Raw genomic sequence first — 6,000 nt, forward strand, 5'->3', positions numbered from 1 at the left:
AAACCACCCACCTCACACCCATTAGGGTGACTAGAGTCAAGACAGATAATAGCAAGTGTTGACCAGGATGCTGAGAAATTGGGACGCTTTCAGAGCGCTGGCAGGGATGGAAGATGGTGTGGCGCTTTGGAAAACAGTTTGGTGGTTTCTCACAAAGTTTAACACAGAATTACCCTAGGACCCAGAAATTCCACTCCTAGATACATACCCGAGAGAACAAAAGAAATGTATTCAAACAAATACATATATGGGCATGTTCATAGCAGCACTAGTCACAAAAGCCAAAACAGGTGGAAACAATCCAAGTGTCTGTCAGCAGATGAATGGATAAACAAAAAGTGGTCCATCCACATAATGGAATGGTATCCAGCCATAAAAAAGGGATAAAGTTCTGATACATGGTAAAGCTCAGAAGCATTATCCTAAGTCAACGAAATCAGTGTGATTCCATTTATGTGAAATACCCGGAACAGGGAAATCCGCAGAGACAGAAAGCAGGTTGGTGGTTGCCAGCGACTGGGGGGAGCGGGGGATGGGACAATCGCTTTAAAACGGTTAACTTTACGTTACGTAAAATTCATCTCAATTAAAAATACACATATAAAAAATTGCAAGCGGGGCCCTGAGAAGTAGCCTCAGAGAGCGAGGCTGACTCAGGGGGAGCTGCCGTGAATGCGCGAAGAGTCGGCGGTTCTCTCCTCCAGAACTTCTTGCTTCCTGTATCTCAGTAGTGGCGGTTTGGGGAGGGTGTCAGGTAATAGATAAACGCTCCCTTGGGAGAATCTTGGGACCCAGGCTGGACAGACTCAAGAACCCAGGGGGACGTAAAGTGGCGAGCTCCCCAATCCTACTCATTTCCCGCGCAGCTAATCGCCCCCCACGACCCCACGCACATACAAGCACCTGCCCACACTGCCAGACCTTTCCGCCAACCCCGTCAGTGAGAACCAGTAAGGTGAGGGTGCTGGCAGCGGGTCAAGGAGAATGACTCCAGGAAGCTGGGCACATGGGACACATGCTCGGCCAGCCGGGGACTGCAGTGCCGCTGTCTCTTCCCATCTGTGGGCTCCAGGAGGGTGGCCCGCTTTACCGGGTTCCCTCCCTGGAGCTGGTACAGGGCTGGCCCACAGGCAGGCTCCGTAAATGGTGTCTTGATGGTGCTTGCGTCCCAGGCAGCCCCTAAGCTCTCCCGGAGGGACGGTGGACGTTTTCTCGCCTGCTCATCACCCCTGCCCTCGGAACATGCCTCAGAGCTCTCCTTCTGGCTCGGTCCCAGGATGGCCTGGAGTTCTGAGCCAGCTCCGCCTGAGGGTCCAGGGGGAACCGCAGGTCCTCAGTGGGGGCTGGGCGGGTCCAGGAGGCAGAGGTCGCTGAACTGCTGGCACCTGCAGGCCCTGATCCACCCTGGATGCCTGACTCCCCCCCCCCCCGCCCCCCCACCGGCTCCCATCATCACCCCCATCTCCGGACTGCCGAGACTGCCTGTCCCCTATTACAGTCTTTTCAAGTGCCTCCTGGTACCCTGGGGACTCCCTCTTTCCTCCACTACATCCCTGCGTGGCGGGAGGGAGAGGCAGGTCCCCAACTCCCAGGCCTCAAAGAAGCCTCTCAGAACAGAAGTGGCTCTTGAGGGTCGTGCTAAGAGCCCACTCTCCCTGCATTAACCAGTGAAGAGAGAGATGCTACAATGGACGCTGCTACCCCGCAAGCTGGAAGACCAGGTACGGATACGGAGGAAAATCGTACCTTATCTTCATCTGCTGCGGCCCCCGCCCCACCCCCTCTGCCCCTGGCATCGGAGCCTGAGTTATCCGTGGCAAGAGAGGATAATTAATTCAGAAAGGCCCACATTCCCGGGCCTTGGCCCTTTGACAGAGAGAGGAGGGGAAGCGAGGGAGAGGGGCTGAGAGTCTGTTGGAATAATCCCTGTCCCGGGGCTAGATCGTTCCAGTCCTAATGAGACCCCCAGGCATTATCCCTGCGCGTATTGTCTATCTCGGCCAGGAAAAGGGCGAGACCAACTTTATTTCTGAATTTGGACTGACTTAAAGAAGTGGCATCACATTTGAAGGGCACCCAATCAATCTGTTACTCTCACGGCATGAAATTGTATTTGCGTGCCACTTCCTATCTCGCTGGGCGCAGCTGGGCTGTAAGTCCTTGGTGATAACATTCTTTATTATGCCATCCTGTTTATGAACTGTGCCTGGAAAGAGTGATAGAAATATGCAGCTATATGCAAAGGGATGGGGCGGAGTGGGGGAGGAGAAGGGGGGGGCAAATGCTAGTTGCCAGGGCAACAGTGGGGCTATTTTGGGCATCGGATTTTGCAGATGATGAAAAGCATTTTCCTGCGAAGGTTGGACTCTCCCTTCCCCCCTCCTGGAGGCCATAAATGCAGAACTGAATATTTAGGAAGGGGATGGCTTAATTTCTTAATTAAAAATTATTATGTATATTTTTTCTACCTCTGTTAAAGATGGATGAAAAATCTAAGGGTGTTGATAAGCATCCTTGAGTGGAAGGTGAGCTTTCGTCCTGGCAGAAAGAGATGTGTGAATGATTTACTAATCTTCACTGACCCCCTGCTGCCTCCCCACCACACACACTCACCTCTTTTTACCTACAACTGACTTAGCTCTGATAAACTCCCCAAGCAAAATCCCCAAGCCCTGGACCTCAGCAAAATCTCAAAACCCGCAGGTGTTTACGAGCAGCCTGAATTCCAATGAGTCTCAGCCAACCTGGCTGCCAAGGAGACGGCTGGGGCTGGGCAGATTCTCCATCTCTGGGCACACATGTCCCCGAGAAACAAAGGCTTGGGAGCACACCCTCCTCCTGCCCACTCCGTCCAAGTCTGAGATTTCCTGGAGGACTGGGGTTTCTTCAGTGGTTCTCCAAGTGGGGTCCCCGACCAGCAGCAGCAGCAACACACTGCCTGGGGACTTGTTACAAATGCAGATTTGGGGGTCCTCCCTCCAGACTTGCTGAATGGGAAACGAGGTGGGCTCGGTACCCTGTGTTTTAACGAGCCTCCTGGGAGATGCTGAGGCCGGTCAGGTGTGAGAAGTGCTGTGTTAAAGAAAGGCAGTGTATTTCATATACCAGCACGCAGCACGTACGCACCACACGGTTGTAGGTGTCCAAGAAGTAGGGGCTGGGTGATTGGAGCTGGGGAAACGCTCTTGGAATCTGCCCTCTCCCCAGCCGGTGTGCAAAGCGACAAAGGGTGGTGAGCAAACAGCAGGTGGATTTCCGGTACTCCCAGTCCAAGATCTGGGACTGAAGGGAGGTGGCTCACAGCAACCTCTTTCTTTCTGATCTGGGCCGTCTTTGGCTCATCCAGCTCTCCGTGGCCAGGCCCCGCCCCCCTCGACCCTGCCCCCGCTCCCCTCCCGGGCAGGGGACTTATCTCTCAGGGGGGCTACGTTAACCGGGACACCCAGATATGTTCTCCCTGCCTGTTGAGCTCTGGTATCAGGTCTAGGACATGCTCCTGGACCTGGCTAGCATCTTGCAGGGCTGGGTGGGTTCTGGAAGACTCTATAGATGTCAAAGTTTGTGGGATGGGGCTCTTATTCTGTAATTGAAATGGGTTTGTGCCATTAAAGTACTTTTGTGCCCCTGGCTTTGTGGCAGTGAGCCATGTGTGTTCTCCCAAGTGGCCCCTTCTGCCCACTCCTACTAGCAGAAAGAAGTCCCATGAAGATGTCCTTTGTGGGCTAATCTGGGGGAGGTTTTTTGTGACAAATTAGGGGAGAAGGTAGCTGGGCTCTTCTTGTGGGGATATAACTTATAAAAGCATCATTGCCCTAAGCCTGAAGAGAGAGATAGGATTTAAGCTTTCTTTTTTGTTCTTTTTAAATTTTTATTGGGGTACAGTTGATTTACAATGTTAAGCTTTCTTTTTAAAATGATCTTTTAGTTACATATTATCCAAGTAACATATGTGGAAAAATTGGAAAAAGTAGAACAGTGCAAAAAAGTAAACAGGTTATACTTTTTCTGTCTGGAGATAAGAGATAATTTTTTTTTGTTTTTTTGTTCTATGCTTTTTTTTTTCTCACTCTCTCCCTGTTTATTTTTACAAACTTGAGATCATATCGTATTCTGCTTTTTTTTTTTCAGCTAACATCATAATATGAGCATTTTTCCATTTCCTTAAATAGGCTTCAATGCTTTTTTTTTTTTAGTGGCTGCATACTATTTTATAATGAGGATGTATCACAGTTAAGCTTTTTCTGCGAATAAATTATTTTCCACGTCTCTTTCAGGACGAGGAAGTGGAAGCTTGTGATTTTAATAGTAAAGGAAAAGCCAAAAGCGCAGAGAGGCAGAGGTGAGTCCCTTTGTCTCTGACGCCTGGCATTCGAGTCGGTGCTGAAGGAGGAGAAACCAATCAGTCAGAGGTGTTTGAAGTGAGTTTCTGGGGTGACATTCAGGGTAAGAGATGAAATTACTTCCCCCGGGGCAAGTGGCAGCGTTTGGCATTTTGAAGGTTGGCAATGAGATAAATGTAGTAAAACCGAAGTTCACGCAAAGCTTCCTTTTAATGCACTGGAACGGGGCTGTCACAGGAGGGAAGTGGGAGAGGTGCTGGTCTGGCAGGGCCCGCGATCCGCGGTGCGTGGACCACCTACGCCCTCAGGGAGGGGGAGGCCCTCGGCTGGGCTCTCTACAGGGCTCTCATGGACCTGCTAGCAGGTCCTGTAGAGAGAGCAAAGATCTGCTCAGAGTTTCCTGTGGTCTCACATCTGTTCCGTATTTCCCCTCTGCTATTTCATTTAGGGTCCCTACACCTGTGAATAAGAGTGGGACAAATGAAATCCCTTTCATAAACAAAATAATGGGTGTCAGCCTGCAGAGTCAAATTTCCCGCCCGCTGACTCTCCCTCTGCTCCCCAGTCATGCCTCTAACTTTTCATGACCCTTCGCAGCTCTGCTTTGCGAGAGTTTGGACTTGGCGTTGGTTTCCAAAGCCCTCTCAGGCCGATTCCCCTTCTTTCCATCATGCCCGTCACAGCCACCTCTGCTAAAAGGGAACCCCCAAAGCCAGTTGCTGTGGATAAACAACACTCGGGCCGTGGAGACTCTTCTTTATAAGCAGTTATGTCAGCAGAATTTATTGCAGCCTAAGTGCAAATACTCCCTTGATCCTCGGGGCAGGGGTTCTCAACGGTGGCATTGTTGATCTTTGGGACCAGATGGTTCTGCATAGTGGGGATTGCTCTGTATACGGTAGGATGTTGACAGCATCCCTGGTCCCCTCCCACTTCGTGCCATGGCACCCCCTCACCCACAGCCGTGACAACCAAAAAGCTCCTCAGATATTGCCAGATGTTCCCTGGGGGCAAATCGTCCCTGGTTCAGAGCTACTGTTCTAGAACAGTGTTTCCCAAGATGTGCTATGTGAAACCCAGGTTCAGTGGGATACCGATAGGTATTTTCTGGAAAACAGGGTTCCAAGATGAGCTAACCCTGGGCAACCACCGACCTTTTTGCTGTCTCCATAGAGGAAGAGCTGCCTTTTGCAGAATGATTCATACAGTATGTAGGCTTCTCATATTGGTTTCTTCCACTTAGTAATACACATGTAAGTTTCTGCCATGTCTTTTCATGGCTTGATGGCTCATTTCTCTTTAGTGCCAAATAATATTCCAGTGTCTGGATGTCCTACAGTTTAGCCATTCACCTATTGAAGGACATCTTGATGGCTTCCGCGTTTTGGCAATTATGATACGTTGTTACAAACATCTGTGGGCAGGTTTGTGTGTGGACATAAGTTTTCAGTCCCTTTGGGTAAATACCAAAAAGCACGATTGCTAGATGGTAAGAGTATACTTTGTTTTGTAAGAAATTGCCCATCTTCCAAAGTGGTTGTACCGTTTTGCATTCCCACCAGCAACGAATGAGAGTTCCTGTTGCTCTACATCTTTACCAGCATTTGATGTTGTCAGCGTTTTGGATTTGGCCAGGTGTATAGACCTCATTGTTATTTTT

The sequence above is a fragment of the Neophocaena asiaeorientalis genome, unplaced genomic scaffold (genome assembly GCF_003031525.2).
Source record: "Neophocaena asiaeorientalis asiaeorientalis breed wild unplaced genomic scaffold, Neophocaena_asiaeorientalis_V1.1 scaffold30, whole genome shotgun sequence".
Lineage (NCBI taxonomy): Eukaryota > Metazoa > Chordata > Mammalia > Artiodactyla > Phocoenidae > Neophocaena > Neophocaena asiaeorientalis.